Source organism: Centropristis striata, chromosome 6 (genome assembly GCF_030273125.1).
Source record: "Centropristis striata isolate RG_2023a ecotype Rhode Island chromosome 6, C.striata_1.0, whole genome shotgun sequence".
NCBI classification, from domain to species: domain Eukaryota; kingdom Metazoa; phylum Chordata; class Actinopteri; order Perciformes; family Serranidae; genus Centropristis; species Centropristis striata.
In genome coordinates, this window is record NC_081522.1 from 1,801,841 (window position 1) to 1,818,734 (window position 16,894).

The 16,894-nt window shown below is 39.7% G+C and overlaps 1 long non-coding RNA gene across 1 annotated transcript in view; it reads left to right on the plus strand.

Annotated features, from left to right (window-relative positions):
- The window catches only part of LOC131972780 (uncharacterized), a 74,113-nt gene extending 57,801 nt beyond the window's left edge, over nucleotides 1–16,312 (plus strand). Inside the window, exon 2 of the long non-coding RNA XR_009394498.1 lies at nucleotides 14,654–16,312. This is a non-coding gene — a long non-coding RNA (uncharacterized LOC131972780). The remainder of the gene's footprint in view (nucleotides 1–14,653) is intronic.
- The last annotated feature ends 582 nt before the right edge of the window (nucleotides 16,313–16,894 follow it).

Genomic DNA, 16,894 nt, shown 5'->3' on the forward strand with positions numbered 1-16,894 from the left:
ATTTTTTCAATTTTTAGCAAATAATAAAAATGACCATCTAGGGGGTCCAGGGGCCCCCCGGGAGAAAATGTTGTACATTTTAGAGTACAATGTGATCAATCTCACACCTCACCTCACAAACCCACGCTGACACGGGGTGAACATGCAAACTCCCACACAGAAGAGCCAAGGCCAGAGTTTAACCCTCTTGCTGTGAGTCATTATAAATACAGAAGTTTTACCAAAAACAATATTATTTATTAGATAATATCCATACAAGACCAAGGTCAAGTGTCATCTCACCATAGTTTGTTGGAGCTGCAGGGCGTAATAGGAAAATAGAATAGAAAAGGTTATTATATAACATACATTACAAAAGTGCCAGACGTGCTATCATCCTTCCACTATATTGATTTTAGCTACAGTAAGGAGGATGTTCAGACAGACTGTGTGTAGGTAAAAGGAAACAAAAGACAAAGTCTGCAGTCTCAGTACAACACTAGCTTCTCTCCAAGTGGTAAAGGATGACAAAATATCTAACAGGTTTCTCTATAACTGTCCACTGAATCCTACATCCATAATTTAGTATGTTGACTGTGAAGGTGGCATCTGGCTGGCTGAATTGCAGCGAAGCATTATTTTTTGCCAAATGCTACACACAGCCAGGAAACATAGAAGAAAGTGAGGAGAGGGGGGTAACGAGAGATAAAACTAGAGGAGGATGGGTAAGGGGGAGCAGAAATACAGTAGTGTTCAGTATAATAGCAGTCCAATGTGACTAACCAGATTAATCCAGGTTTTTAGTATATTTTTTATTGCTACATGGCAAACAAGGTACCAGTAGGTGCAGTTGATTCTCAGAAAACCAACAAGACCCAGCATTGGTGATGTGCACGAATCTCTTAAGGCTGTGCAATTAAGATGAAAGGGGTGTGTTCAAAAATATAGCAGTGTGGCATTCAATCAGTGAGATCAGGTGGCCTCTATTTAAGGATGAAGCAGCACTTGTTGAACATGCATTTCTCTTTGAAAGCCTGAGGAAAATGGGTCGTACACGACATTGTTCAGAAGAACAGCGTACTTTGTTTAAAAAGTTGATTGGAGAGGGGAAAACTTATAAAGAGGTGCAAACAATTATAGGCTGTTCAGCTAAAATTATCTCCAATGCTTTAAAATGGAGAGAAAACCAGAGACACGTAGCAGAAAACAGAAGACAACCATCAAAATGGATGGAAGAATAATCAGAATGGTAAAGGCTCAGCCAATGATCAGCTCCAGATGATCAGAGACAGTCTGGAGTTACCTGGAAGTCACCTGGAAGCTAATCTATTTACAAGAATCCCCCACAAAGTCCCTCTGTTAAAAAAAAGGCATGTGCAGAAGAGGTTACAATCTGCCAAAGAACACATCAACTGGCCTAAAGAGGAATGGAGGAACATTTTTTGGACTGATGAGAGTAAAATTGTTCTTTTTGGGTCCGAGGGCCGCAGACAGTTTGTGAGACGAGCCCCAAACTCTGAATTCAAGCCCCAGAACACAGTGAAGACATGAAGCATCATGATATGGGCATGTTCCTCTACTATGGTGTTGGGTCTATTTATCTATTGATGGTCTATTTACCAGGGATCATGGATCAGTTTGATATGTCAAAATACTTAGATAGAGGTCATGTTGCCTTATGCTGAAGAGGACATGGCCTTGAAATGTGTGTTTCAACAAGCAATGACCCCAAACACACTAGTAAACCAGCAGAATCTGGTTCAAACCAACAACATTGATGTTATGGAGTGGCCCTTAATCCAATTGACGCCTAAAACTGCCTGTAAAACCTCTGGGCGATTTTAAAATAAGCCCCTAAAACCTGAAGTTTTTCTGGAAATTCAACAGAAGTGTCAACGCTTCTACTAAATAATAGATTTTTCAGCCTCTGTAGCAGATAGAAATGAAATTCAAAAAGTATTTGAGAGCTTATACAAATACTACAAAACGACATATCCGCTTTCCAGGCTTCAATGGGTTAATCCAGTTGAGAACTTGATGGGTGACATCAAAAATTCTGTTTCTGAAGCAAAACCAAGAAATGTAAATTAATTGATGAATTGAATGTTGTTAGAGAATCTTGGAGTGGAATAACAGCTGAAAGGAGCCACAAGTTGGTTGATCCATCCACACATGTGAAGCAGTTATAAAAAAAAACTGTGGTCATACAACTAAATATTAGTTTAGTGATTCGCAGGATTGCTAAATCCTAGAATCAAAAAAGTTTGTACAAAATAGTTTTGAGTTAAGTCAATGGCAGACACTGCTGTTTTTTTTTAACACATCCCTTTCAACTAATTGCCCAATTGCACAGCCTTAAGAGCTGCATATCATGAATGTTGGGTCTTGTTGGTTTTCTGAGAATCTACTGCACCTACTGGTACCTTGTTTGTCATGTAGCAATAAAAAATATACTAAAAACCTGGATTAATCCGGTTAGTCACATTGGACTGCTATTATTTTGAACACTACTGTATATTGGGCACCTGTAAAGACCAAAATGGCTGCATTTTGTTGTGTCTGGTGCAGCATCTGCAGCGATGATTTAAATGGAGAAGGACAAGGGTGATTAAATGTAACAGTGAAAAATGAGACGGCGAGGTAAAGGGAGAAATTGAACTAAGCAAGAAAATGATTAGAAGCTGATAATCAATAAGATTGAGTGCTATTGATGCTTCTACTGTGAGGAAGGAAGGAAGGAAGAGAGGGGACGAGATGGGAGGGATGGAGACATTTTCTGTGGTGGGGGATGTGGCACTGTGGCGCTGTGCAACTCTAATGTTGCCATCAATCTTTTATCATCATAAACACACTCTGGTTATAGTCATGACTGGAGGAGATGGGGATGGATGAGGGGACTAAGAAATAATCAGAAACAAATGGTAACCGAAGCAGATAAAGAAAAAAAACTGGAAGGTAGATTATGGTGTATTGAATGGGAAAAGTAAATGAAAATGTTCTTGATCACAATAACTGTGACGATGAATGAAACATGACAGAAGATGGAGATGGAGGTGGAAAAAAATAAGACGGAGCTGACTGAGACAAGATATGACTCATCCACAGGTCATTGTCAGGCTGGCAGCAACGTGCTTAGTGACAGCAACAGTTAGGGCGAGTATTTAAAGTAATTAAAAATGATATTGAAACCTGGAAGATATAGGCACCCAGACATACAGGCGGTCTTCAACACCTTGAGGTTTTTGTTGGTTACTCCAGTCGAGTAATTACAGGAACCAGTGAATTAGTCAAGGTCATGTCACTGCTCACAATTTATTTCATTTCTTCTGTTTTTTTTGTCAGCAGTTCTGGGGAATTTAATTCCTTTCTACAGTTAATACTGCACCATCCATATATTCATTTCTCCACGTGGTTATACCCATATACTATATAAGAAGTTGACATAGCCAATCAGTACGTTTACATGGTACTTGCAAAAAACTAATTATTGCCTTAATCGTAATCTTAAACTGAAGTGCTTGTAAACGTGTTAGTCTGACTGATGTCGGAGTTCTCCAACTCCGATTACGACATCCAGATACTTACTTTACTTAGGCCTTTGTGTTCCTTTCGGAACATAGGCCATTGATGAATCATTTCCAATCCCGTCTGTCTTGTGCCATCCTCTCCAGCTGTTTCCACGTCAGTCCCTTCTTTTTCACATCTAGCTCTATGCTCCTTCTCCAGGTGTTTTTGGGCCTCCCTCTGCACCATTTGCCTTGTGGGTTCCATGTTAGTGCCTGTTTGGTTATTGCCGTTTTGGTTTTTCTTAGTGTGTGACCTATCCAGCTCCACTTTCTCCTCATCAGTTGTATCTCTACTGGCTCTTGATTGGTGCGTTCCCACAGGTTGGTGTTACTGATACGGTTTGGCCAGAAGATCCTGAGGATGCGTCTAAGGCAGTGGTTGATGAAAGTTTGCAGTTATTGGTGATGGTATTGGTGGTCCACCAGGACATCCAGATAATGCGACTGGAATACGATTTTCGCCAGCATGTATGACAAGACAACACATGTGCACATGCTCCACCCCCCACGCTGGAGTATGACGGAACAAAAAAACATCCAAGAAAGCCGGTCACATCAGCCAGTCGCACATTAGCCAATGGCATTAGCTGGTTGCACATTAGCTGGTTGCATTAGCCAGTCGCACATTAGCCAGTTGCATTAGCTGGTTGCACATTAGCTGGTTGCATTAGCCAGTCGCACATTAGCCGATAGCATTAGCTAGTTGCACATTAGCTAGTTGCACATTAGCTGGTTGCATTAGCCAGTCGCACATTAGCCGATGGCATTAGCTAGTTGCACATTAGCTGGTTGCATTAGCCAGTCGCACATTAGCCGATGGCATTAGCTAGTTGCACATTAGCTGGTTGCATTAGCCAGTCGCACATTAACCGATGGCATTAGCTAGTTGCACATTAGCTGGTCACATCAACCAGTCGCACATTAGCCGATGGCATTAGCTGGTTGCACATTAGCTGGTTGCATTAGCCAGTCGCACATTAGCCGATGGCATTAGCTAGTTGCACATTAGCTGGTTGCATTAGCCAGTCGCACATTAGCCGATGGCATTAGCTAGTTGCACATTAGCTGGTTGCATTAGCCAGTCGCACATTAGCCGATGGCATTAGCTAGTTGCACATTAGCTGGTTGCATTAGCCAGTCGCACATTAGCCGATGGCATTAGCTGGTTGCACATTAGCTGGTTGCATTAGCCAGTCACGCATTAGCCAGTTGAACTAGCCGGTCTCCGGTCAGTAGCGACGGCACAAAGTGTCGAACTGAGGTCAACCTGAAAGGGCGCCGTATTAACCTGCTCAAACGACGCATATCGCCTCCCAGTGTTGAGGAGGACGACACGTTCCTGTCAGTTATTCGATTTTCTCAGTTGCATGTTAACTGGAAGAAGGACAGAAGTCCTATTAGACGCCAATATCAATTTTTAAGCATAACTCGATTAAACTGCATGTAAACGCGTGAGTGTGGTACTCTCTGGTTCATGGACTACAAAGCCTTGAGTTTAGAATTTTGGCAACTGGGTTTGCCTCTGGCACAAATGAGTGGGGAAAAATAGACAAATTAATTTCTCATTCATTTTCCCATAGACTCCTATACAATCTGGCTTCTTTTTCCGGTCAGTGGAGTCACCCCCTGCTGGCCATTAGAAAGAATGCTAGTTTAAGGCACTTCTACATTGGCTACACTTTTCAGGTCCGGAGGCTGCCGCCTGGCTTTACCTAGTCAGGGTCATGGTGACTTTCACTCACATTACTGTAGAGCAGTAGTTCTCAACCTTTTTGAGTCGCGACCCCCAATTTAACATGCATGTTGTCCGCGACCCCCGCTCACTGAACACAATCTCACATGCACAGTTTGGATCACCCAAAAAAGAAACAACAAATGACCAAAAAAAGGAAACAAAATGACCAAAAAGGACAGAAAATGACCAAAAAGGTTAACAAAATGACCAAAAAAGACACAAATTGACCACAAAATGATTAAAAAAAACACAAAAAATGACCAAAAAAAGACACAAAATGACAAAAAAACAAACACAAAATGACCAAAAAAAGACATTAACACATGAACACTTTAACACAGTGGAGACAGAGCTGACTTCCAAAATGATTTGGCGACCCCCAGAAGTCATCTCGCGACCCCAATTGGGGTCCCGACCCCAAGGTTGAGAATAGCTGCTGTAGACACACAATCCATCCCTTTCATTCTGAGTCAACATCTGACTTTATTGGCACGACTTTTGGTGGTAAGAAAAAAAAAAGTAAAATATTTCCCCACTGCGCCATCAGACTGACCACATTCAATGACTGAGAGGGCTGAAAAAGCTTTTCATGCAACAATGAACACGGCCTTTGTCTTGTTGGACAACAATGGAGCTCTATGGCACAGAAAAAATGATTGATGTCATCTTTTGGCATCCTAGACATACACTACTGGTCAAAAGTTTTAGAACACACCAACTTTTCCAGAATTTAATTAAAAATGATGCCGTTTAATGTCTCAGTGTACTCTGAAATGAATGCACATTTGCAACATTTAAAATTCTTTATTGAGCATGATAGTGTTTTGAAAGTAAAAAAAAGATTCAAAATCACATTTTATGTTGGACTAAAGGACTAAAAAAAAGACACAAAATGACCAAAAAAAGATACAAAATGACAAAAAAGACACCAAAAGACACAAAATGACCAAAAAATAGACACAAAATGACCAAAAAAAGACACAAAATGACTAACAAAGACATGAAAAGAATTCAAAAATGGACAAAATAGCCCAAGACTCCATAGAGTTAAGTTGTTAACCCATTTCTTGTTCCCTGAAAAAGGCCTACTTGTATAATTCTGAAATGTACATTATTTTTCAGTTTTGGTTAAGCTTACCTTTTTTTATTTACCTCTGGCAGTTCACCACTTACCTTTGTACCCTTTCAAGCTGTTCATTTGACTTGAACTGCTTGAATTTCAATAAAAAACTGGAAAAATTGGGGTGTTCTAAAACTTTTGACCGGGAGTGTATATGATAGTTGGATTAATTAAAAAAATATATAATGCATTAACACTACAAAAATAATAAAATCTTTGGTGGACATATCCTACAAATACTCTATATTTGTAGATGCATCACCACTCTCTGAAAGAAAAACAAAACTATGTTTGGAATACAAAACCATCTTTATACTTATTCATTGTGTTTGCATGGACTGCAGACCTGGAGCAGAACTGTCGGACTCCCCTGGGAAGGTTTTCAGCATCAATAATAATATCTCACTACTTGCTGTTTTGCAGCAGTGCACAGAAATTTGGGAGTGCCAGAAATGTCGGACCAACGAGTGCATGAAAGCTGCAAACACAGGGAAACATTTGTACTTTAGTAAGTCATTGTTCTGATCAGTCATCAGACATCCTCACCTATAGACTGAAGAGAGGAGGCGAGCAGACTGTGGGCGTCATAGACGAGATCACTCAGCAGGAGGTAGACAGAAAAGATTACAGTTTTCCGGCACCTGCTTATAACCATTGTTAGCCCTATAAAGCCAAATGTATCATATTTGATTCACACGTTTTTGAGACCTCTACATCATCAGGTATTAATGATGACTAATTTGAAAATGTGTCAATTTTTGCATTTCATACATTATGCCTTAAATATAGCAACATAAAGTATTTTTCTTATTTAGGTAAACTAAGTAAAGGTTTAACTGACATAATTAGGTTTATTTAGAGTAAAATTGAGAAATCTCTCCAACAATTCAAAGAAATACATCATTTATTTTTTTGGTGTGTATTTTTAGATGGCAATCTGCTGGTTCCACTGGTGGATCCATCATTGCTGCATGAAAAATTCACATCAGCAGATGTTTGATGTTGTATTATATGGAAAAAAAAATATTTTGTATGTTTAAGAAAAATGTTAAAATGAAAATCAAAGTTTTAATTGGTTAAAAATATTAGGTTTTATATGTGTTTGTTAGTTCAAGAAAAACAAACTGTGAGAAACAAATTGTACAAAAAGACCTGATGTATCAAATATGATACAAATTAGAATTCATACATGCAAAATCATATATATATATATATATATATATATATATATATATATTTTTTTTTTTTTAATTTGTCAGCAGGTTCAATAAACACTCCAGTTTAAAAAAAAAACCTGAATTTTCTGGCAATTGTTTCATGGTTCAGGCTTTATAGGGTTAGAGGAAAGGAGGCAGGCAAGAGGGTATTGGATTATAATTACTAGCTGTAAAAAAATGTGATTGCATCAAACTTCCTGGATTATGACAGGAAAATAGGTAAAAAGCAGAAAATTAAGAAAGCGAAGTTAGGTAATGTGTGGGGGAGGTGATTGACAGCTGAAAGTGGTGAGCTCCTGTTGTTAAAGTTGGACTGAAATCAATGCGAGGGAAATGTTACCATTCAGACGGCAGAGCTGTGTACAAAAACGGGCAGAATACAAAACACAGAAGCAAGTTCACATAGTGAAAGCTGCTCCAGAGGTGTGTACATGTAGACGGGCTGATGGGAAACATTTGAGCTGCAGCATGTGCAGCACTCCACTCACATCAATGCAACAGAGATTAACTGTGTTTTCTTGCCGAGCTACGAGGCGCATCGGTGTGCAGAAACTTGTTCCGTGATCAAATGAATCAAGATTTCATTGACAGCTGTGAGGACTCTAAAGGGCATTATGGATAACGGTGGGAAATACTGACAGCTGTTTCCATTAACAGCTGCCTAGTATTGTCAACAATTATCTGTATTAGTCCTTCACTTTCTCAAAAGTGAATAATGAATTGAATAAAGAAAAGCTCTCGGTTGCATTGGGAGCATTTGTTATTTAAAGCAAAGGGGCAGAGGCGAGCATCATGCTCAAATTAATTGTATCCCTTGGCATCAGTGACAAATATGAGGAATGCTAACAAGCTGCAGACTGTTAAAAATGAACGATTTGAATGTAACAGGTAGAAAAACCAAGTGTTAGAATACAGCTGTTGCAGCACCACAAGCTCTGTCAGCGCTTTTTAAATATTTGCCTGTGTGTTTGTGTACACCTGGCTGCTGTTTATCACTTTTTGCACCCAGATGGCATCCAGTGACAACAGTAAAGTCCTGAAAAAACCACCAGGACAGCCGGGACCGTGGCACCAGGTGGAGATGTGTGCTCTGTCATAGAAGGTGTGATATATATACAGCAATTATAAAAATGGAACATAAAAAGAAAGAAATATGTCAACTGGAGGAAAGCAAAAGTCTGTCCCACTTCTCTAGCATGGATTAGATAGGTCAAGGTTGGGGACTCTGGGGTTTGTGTTGCCGTAACAACCCTGTATCGCTTGCTGGCTGCCATGGCAATGCATCAAAAATAGAGTGGTGGAAAAAAACTTTTCATGCTGGCTGGGTGGGCTGGTAGGTTTATAGAAAGAAAGAGAGGCAGAATGTCTTGGTAATATAATTTGCTCCTCATATCAGGACATTTAAATTAGTATGTTTGACTGAGAACACACAGGGATATTTGCTAATTGGATGTTTTGCCCTTTTTCAGCACAAGAAGTCAAATAGCTTTGGTTTAACTTACTAAAACTGGAGTTTTGTGCTGGTAACAGAAGCAAAAGTCTTTAAAGGAGTGCTGCAACTAATACTTATAGCCTATTATTGATTATTCTACTGCTTATTTTCTGAATTAATCAACTAAGTGTATGTAGTATATTATCAAATGTGAGTAAGTGATGAAAAAGGCTATCATGATAAAGCTGAAGATGTTTTCTTTGATCAACACGCCCTTTTACCATCATGAGACAAAGATCCTCTCTTTTTTTGCATGTTAGTTTGAAACTGCACCTTCTGTATAGAGTTTGCATGTTCTCCTGTGTCAGCGTGGGTTTTCTCCAGGCTAAACTGGTGACTCTAAATCAGGGGTGGGCAATTAATTTCCCCAAGGGGCCACATGACCAATACCACGAAGGTTGCAGGGGCCGGACCAAAACTCTGGACTAAATTCTGCTCAATATTAATGTAATCGCTTTATGAAATACAGTAAATTATCTGGTTTTGAGCTGCTACTGATAGGAACACATGTTATGATGAGACTGTTAATGTGGAGTAAATCAAGTATAGCAGTAAAAAGTAGTAAATACTCCAATCACTATATCACTATTCCATTTATTTTAAACACAACTGTAAATGACCTTTAGCAAGGTTCCTATTTATGTTTTTGTATTATAGCTTGTTTTTTCATGTTTGTACATTTTCAAGGTGTTTTACAATGTTGTGATGCTTTTATTTTGAAAAGGTGTCGTCCATTGTGAAACGGGTGCTTTCATTTTGAAAGAGAGTGACAGGAAATAACCAGTAGAACGGTTAAATGAAAAAACGAACGGTAAATAATAACGAGTGCGTCGTAATTCATATAAAGTTGATATAAAGTATCAAAAGGCTTCTATAGTGGCTGACTGACAGGACACAAGGTTTGTTAGAGTTTATTTTATTCTGTCATATATATTAGTGGCTATATTTGTTGTCTTAACTATAGTAAAAGTGCTTGTTAGCTCTAGTGCTAATGCTAATGTTTGCTATTTTTTTCAAAATAAAAGCACTGCGGTTATATTGATTTCTAATTTCTTGGTAACCTCACGCGGGCCGGACAAGGACAGCCAACGGGCCGGATGTGGTCCGCGGGCCGCCCAATGCCCAGGTCTGGTCTAAATTGTCCGTTTGTGTGAATGAGAGCGTGAATAGTTGCCTGTTTTACGTGTCTGACCTGTGATAGCTGCCTGAGTTTTGCATAAGTGGTTAAAGACAATGGATGGATAATCTAAACATGACGCTCAACTAACTAGTTGCTCATAATTTTTTTTTTCCATTCACTAATCGCTCCTCTAATAAAGATGGCCGCACTGTATATAAAGAGCCTGATAGCTCCCCAAAAGTGAAGCCAAAATATCTTGATCGCCCCCTGGTGGCTGGCTTCAGTATTGGCCAATGCTAGCAGATGGGACAGTACCTCAAAGTATACGTCACATCATTTTTTCAAAAAGGTTTTTTTTGTCATTTTGGGTTACTAGTGCAGTGCCCGTAGGAAGTATATATATATTCATATAGTGGGAGATTAAGTAGATTTTTCAATTATGGCAAGCAGTGGTGGAAAAAGTATTAAGATCCTTTACTTAAGTAAAAGTTTTAATACCACACTGTGAAATGACTCCACTACAAGTAAAAGTCCTGCATTCAAGACTTAAGTAAAAATACAAAAGTATCAGTATCAAAATGTACTTAAAGTATCAAAAGTAAAAGTACTCGTCATGCAGAATGGACCCACTCAGATTGTTTTATATATTCTAAATATATTGTTTTGTTATTTGTTTTGCAGTGTTTTGATTTTGTAAAGATAGGGCTCATTTAATTACTTCCTGTTGTAAGATTCAATTTAAAAAAAACTTTAAATTGATCATTTTTTCATGTTAAATCTCAACCTGAAAAGTGACTAAAGCTGGCAGCTAAATGTAGTGGAGTAAAAAGTTCAATATCTGCCTCAAAATGTAGTGTACTGCTAGTTTGTGTAGTTGATGAACTCCAGATATGTATAATGCTATGTCGCCCCCATGGTTTGTGTTTTTTCTTTTTTTTTCCACAAGTAGAACAAGAAAGTTCCGTAAAATGGAAATACCCAAGTAAAATACAAGTAACTCAAAATTGTACTTAAGTAGAGTACTTGAGTAAATGTACTTAGTTACTTTCCACCACTGCATGCAAAGGTATATTATTAAGTAGGCCGGGAAATGATTGGATCTGCTCACAGCAACAATCCAGTTAAAGGAGTTCAAAAGTTTTACCAAAAATCTCCACATTGATTTTGCACATCTTATTCATTCACTGACCTTTTTGTTGAGCTGATGACATTTGGCAAACATATTCTCACATACAGCGTTCTTCCTCTGGGATGAAAACACACTTGTAAATGTTTTTTCCTCGACCAATTTTCCATGTTCAGCGGCAAAAAACACTCAACATCAAAACAGGCCAGCACCAGGTCTTAACCCTCTATGGTAGGCATTATGATGCCAGTTAGGAAAAAAAAAGTTTGGAGTGTTTTTTTTGTCTTAAAATAGGAGAATAGAATAGAATAGAATGAAGAAATTTTATAATTCTTTTTTTTTATTTTTATTTTTTTTTAAGTTTTTGGGGTTTATTGCCCAACATTGTACCATAGTGGTGCACAAGAGAAATTTTTTTAATTAATTTTAACATAATTTATTTAATGAACATATGTAAAAGTATCAGTAGCTTCAACGGGGTACAATACGTAATATTTTAAATTTAAAAACATTATAAATTGCACTTTTTTAACCGGTTTCTTGTCTGAATGTTGCCTGTAGGAAACATTGAACCATTGAACCAACGACCCATTGAAATGAATGTCTTGAACAGTCTAAGTGTATTAACGTTTACTCACCTATCAGTAGGAATAGATTTTTTTCCAGATTGAAAAGTGCCAGGAAATTACGTTTTGGAGGTCATGTGACAAATTAAAGCATTGCTATTGGTTCCCTAAACTCTTCCCTCTTTTTTAAAGTATTGCATCACTCAAAAAAACCCATTGTAGAAATCTGACAGGCCAAAAATGGGTATGTTGCCTGAGGGCAACACCGTACCATAGAGCAGCTGTTCTCAACCTTGAGGTCGGGACCCCAATTGGGGTCGCGAGATGATTTCTGGGGGTCGGCAAATCATTTTGGAAGTCAGCTCTGTCTCCACAGTGTTCAAGTGTTCATGTGTTTTCGTCTTTTTTTGGTCATTTTGTGGTCAATGTGTGTCTTTTTTGGTCATTTTGTTTCCTTTTTGGTCAATTTGTGTCTTTTTTTGGTCCTTTTGTGTCTTTTTTGCTCAATTTGTTTCCTTTTTGGTCAATTTGTGTCTTTTTTTGGTCATTTTGTGTCTTTTTTGGTCATTTTGTGTCTTTTTTTGGTCATTTTGTGTCTTCTGGTCATTTTGTGTCTTTTTTGGTCATTTGTTTACTCTTTTTGGTCATTTTGTTTCTTTTTTGGGTGATCTGAACTGTGCGTGTGTGTGAGTGGGGGTCGCGGACAACATGCATGTTAAATTGGGGGTCGCGACTCAAAAAGGTTGAGAACTACTGCCATAGAGGGTTAATAAACAGTTCTTAATAAGTCAGACACGAGGTGAACTTCAATCAAGCTCAATGAATACTTCGCTACGTTGAAATATTGCAGTGACGCATACAGTTTTGCAACCTGACGGCAGTTTGTAGCAGGCTTAGTAAACATCTCCCACAGATACAGGATCATCTGGTACAGCAGCAACAAACACAGCAGCTCCCACATCTAGTTTGTAGTGGAGGTCTGTTTCTCTGCTTAGTATTCTGCCCCGACTCCTTCAATCTGTATCCTGTCAGTCCACTTCAACATTTCCAATTCAGCATAGTGACATGTTGAAATTTCTCCAGTGCCGACAGACACACAAACAAAAAGTTGGTCCCACGTTTGCCCTTGAGATGGACACAGTCAAAGACGAACTGAAAATCAGAGTAAAGAAGAATGAGGAATGTGTGAAAAGTGGGCTGTGACGAGACGAGACACAATGTTGGCTTCACATTAACGAGACGAGATGAGATTTTAAACTACAATGACAAAATATATGACTGGACCAACAGACTTTTTGATTGATTGATTGATTGATTGTCTTTATTTCGAACATGCAAGCAAGTAAAAAAACAACAAAAAAACAAGTTTAAATATTAATAGATGAATAAATAAAAAACAAAACAAAAAAGCAAAAAAAAACTTTCTGCAAGCTCGAAAGGGAGTAGGAAGAAGTAAAAAAACGTATCGAGTCCTACCCCTTAACAGGTCTCTATATCTATATACATATATATATATATGAATAATCAATATAGTCACATACAAATATTATAAACAATTATATATATATATATATATATATATATATATATACTATAAACAATTTATATTACATTGTAAATACCTATACATGTATATTGTAAATTACTATATAAATATAAATATTATAAACATAAATACAATTACTATGTGTATTACAAAACTACTTCAATTTAACCGAGTTGCACATGCATTTTGAAATGTTTTATTATAACTCTTTACATGCATGATGTAAGCATGAGCTTTTAATAAACTTCTTCTTTCACAGATTGAAACTAAAACTAAAATGTATAAAAAGTTAAAATAAGATAAATTAAAAAACTAAAATCCCCCAGAGGGATAAATGAGACTCCAGAGGTGACGAATGGTTTTCGATCGTCACGTAATTGCTTAGCGACAGTTTCCACCGTGATCACATAAGCAACAGATTAAACACGGGAGACACAACTGTGGCCCCCGTCGCTAACTGTGCACAACATCAGCAGCTGATCAAAACAAAGCATTATGGCTAATTATCATAAACATAGTGATCTTGAATTAACCAGCAACTGTGCACAGTGTCCGTTGCTTGTTGTAAACAGAGATCGCTAAGTGAACACCTCCTGCAGAAGCAGCACGCTAACTGTTAGCCTGTTAGCAATTTGCAGACTGGGCTCTATGGGGTTAACATCCCCTCCGGCTCTGCAGCTGGGAGAGACTGCTGCAGGAGGACTGTGCCGCTTCGATTCGTTCTTACTCTTCTTAACGAGCCACCGGCTCCTCCTTCTCCTCCTTCTCCTCTTTCTCCTCTTTCTCCTCCTCTTCTTCTTTTCCTTTTACTGCCCCCACAGGTCACAAATAGAAGTTTAGATTGCTCACAAATCTCACTCGACTGATTTTTAACGCAACGAGAAATATCGTCAAGTTTAATCTTGCGAGATCTCGTGGCATGAGATCTCGTCACACCCCTAGTGAAAAGAACAGATGCAATTAAAATACCATCATAGAGAGAGCTGCTGGAGACAAATAAAAACAGAAAGAAAGCAGTTTAAAGTGAGCTGGGTGAGACTGAGGGGAGAGAAGAGGAAATCTGAATGAAAAAGTGAGGCAGAGGATCAAAGCCGGAAAGGAGAGAAGGATTAAAAATGTCAATATGGTCAATGAGGTGAACGGCAGTTAATGACATTCTGTCTTTTATCTCTCTCTGTGTCTACAGGAAGCCAGACTTCAGACCGGGGATCCTGGAACAACACACAAACACAGACATACACACACACACACACACACACTCAGATACATTTGATCATGACATAAAAAGCTTCTTAACTGAACTGGAAGCAGTGTTTTGTGCCTTAGGCGTCCAGGTGACACAGAAACACACACATCAAAAGCAGTTGAAACAGAAAGACAGCAGTTTGTGTGTGCAGGTGAGTTAAGCAGGTGTTTATTTGGCATCAGATGAACATGGGCAGAGCAGACAGCTGGCATAAAGTGGGCACTGCAGGGGTCTTACCCTCGGATTACAGTTTAGCAGATTAGAGCTAAGCAGCAGTCACCTCAAGCTCACCAGCCTCATGAAACTTACGCCGCCAGCCAATATGGCGTGCACAAACACACACACACCGGCACAGCTGTAGAACACAATTAAATTAGTGCAGCTGGCAGACGGTGTGCAACCCCAGCTTAACACCATACACACATTAAATCACTGGCACAAAGACGCGCTCGCACAAACACACTGGGATGCAGGACAGACGCTCGCCCCCACCCTCCCTCCCATCGTCCTCGCAAAGCCAGCTGGAGAGAAGATGAGATTTGGGGCTGATTGGTTTTGTCTTTTTTTCCACCGCAGCCTCTGCACATCACTCCATCCACCACTTTCTCCTTTCCTTGGCGCAGCTACATCCCCCGGCGAACCATCGTCATAAAAATCTTTTTTTCCGTCGGAAGAAAATCGGACAATCGGCTTGTGATGCTTTGATTACTTCCAAAGTTATTTTCTCCTTTTTTGTTGTTTTTGATTTGGTTTTTGATTTCTATGACCACAAAGTGGATCAGTGAAAGGACTTCTTGATTGGTTGTTGGACTTTTTTTTATTTCTTAATACTATATCAGCCAGGCTTGGCTAACAAACTGACATCTCCAAGGTGATGTTGGCAGATGGTTTACTCATGAAATCTGCTGCTGCTCTCATTTTTTCCATTAAGTTTTTATCATTCATCGCCAAGAATTGAAAGTTTTTATCCCAACTTTTATAAACTTTGTTTGAGAAAAGCGTGCAGAGACTGGCATCAGAGAGGAGCTTTAAACTCAACACGACTGTTATTCACCAAGTAGCTCTCAGAGGCTCAGTGAAACAGGCAGAGACACACAATGGAGTGAAAGGGGTGAAAGAGTAGAAGAGAGACCTTGAGACGGAGAGGTTGAACCTTGAGAGAAAACCAAATAGAGAAGATAAAAAAATACAGAAGAGAGAAAAAAACGGCACATAACTGAGGAACCAAGCAGCGAAGGAGAAAAGAGAGGGAGAAAAGAGGTATTTTTCTGGTCTAGGATGGCTAGAGACGTGATGGAACACCCTTCAGGCCAGACCTCCTCCCTTCTACCGCTCCTCCTCCCTCTCCACCTCCTCCCATCTTCCCTCCCTCTCTCCGCTGCTCTCAACTAGTCTGCCAGGTTTCTTTGGCTACGTCGCTTCAGTGCAACGAGAGAGAAAGAGAAAAGGAGAGAAAGCAGAGCGTTGGAGCCCAGCTCAACATTCACACAGATGGCAGAGGAAACGAAAGGGACCTGCTGCATCCCTCAACACCATGCACTGGATTTCACTGAAGATGGACAATGCACTTAATCCCCCCCAAAAAAGAGGGAGGGAACAGAGAGAGGTAAAGACAGTAGAAGCCAGAGAAGTTAGAAAGTAAAGAGAGAGAGATTGAAAAGGATAGAAAGGTTGGAAAAAGCAGAGACTGTGATCGAAGCTGAAGGAGAGATCAGCGCTCATTGAAAGCAACGGCAGCAGTCAGGCTACAGCTGTATGTAATTCAGCCGCTACTCCTGTGTGTGTGTGTGTGTGTGTGTGTGTGTGTGTGTGTGTTGAGTGTTTGTGTGTGTGTGTGTGAGACGGAGAGAGAGGGAGAGAATCCAGCGGGAGACGAGGGAAAGCGTAGGAGAATCGCTGAGCGCACAGCTTGACTGTGAGACAAATTGACTCTGACACATTGTCCTCCGTCAGTGTGTGTGTGTGTGTGTGTGTGTGTGTGTGTGTGTGTGTGTGTTTTACTAGGCTGATACAGTGAGTGATCCTGTGGTCCAAAGTGTTAGTCAGGGGGTCGTGCCAATCACGCTGACCAGGCCTTGGTGGTCGTTGGGTGGAGGTGGTGGTGGGCTGGGGACGGTGGCAGGCCTCGGGGTGGGGGCATGGCCGTGGGGGGGCCGCATCCCGTCCTCCACCCTGCACCGG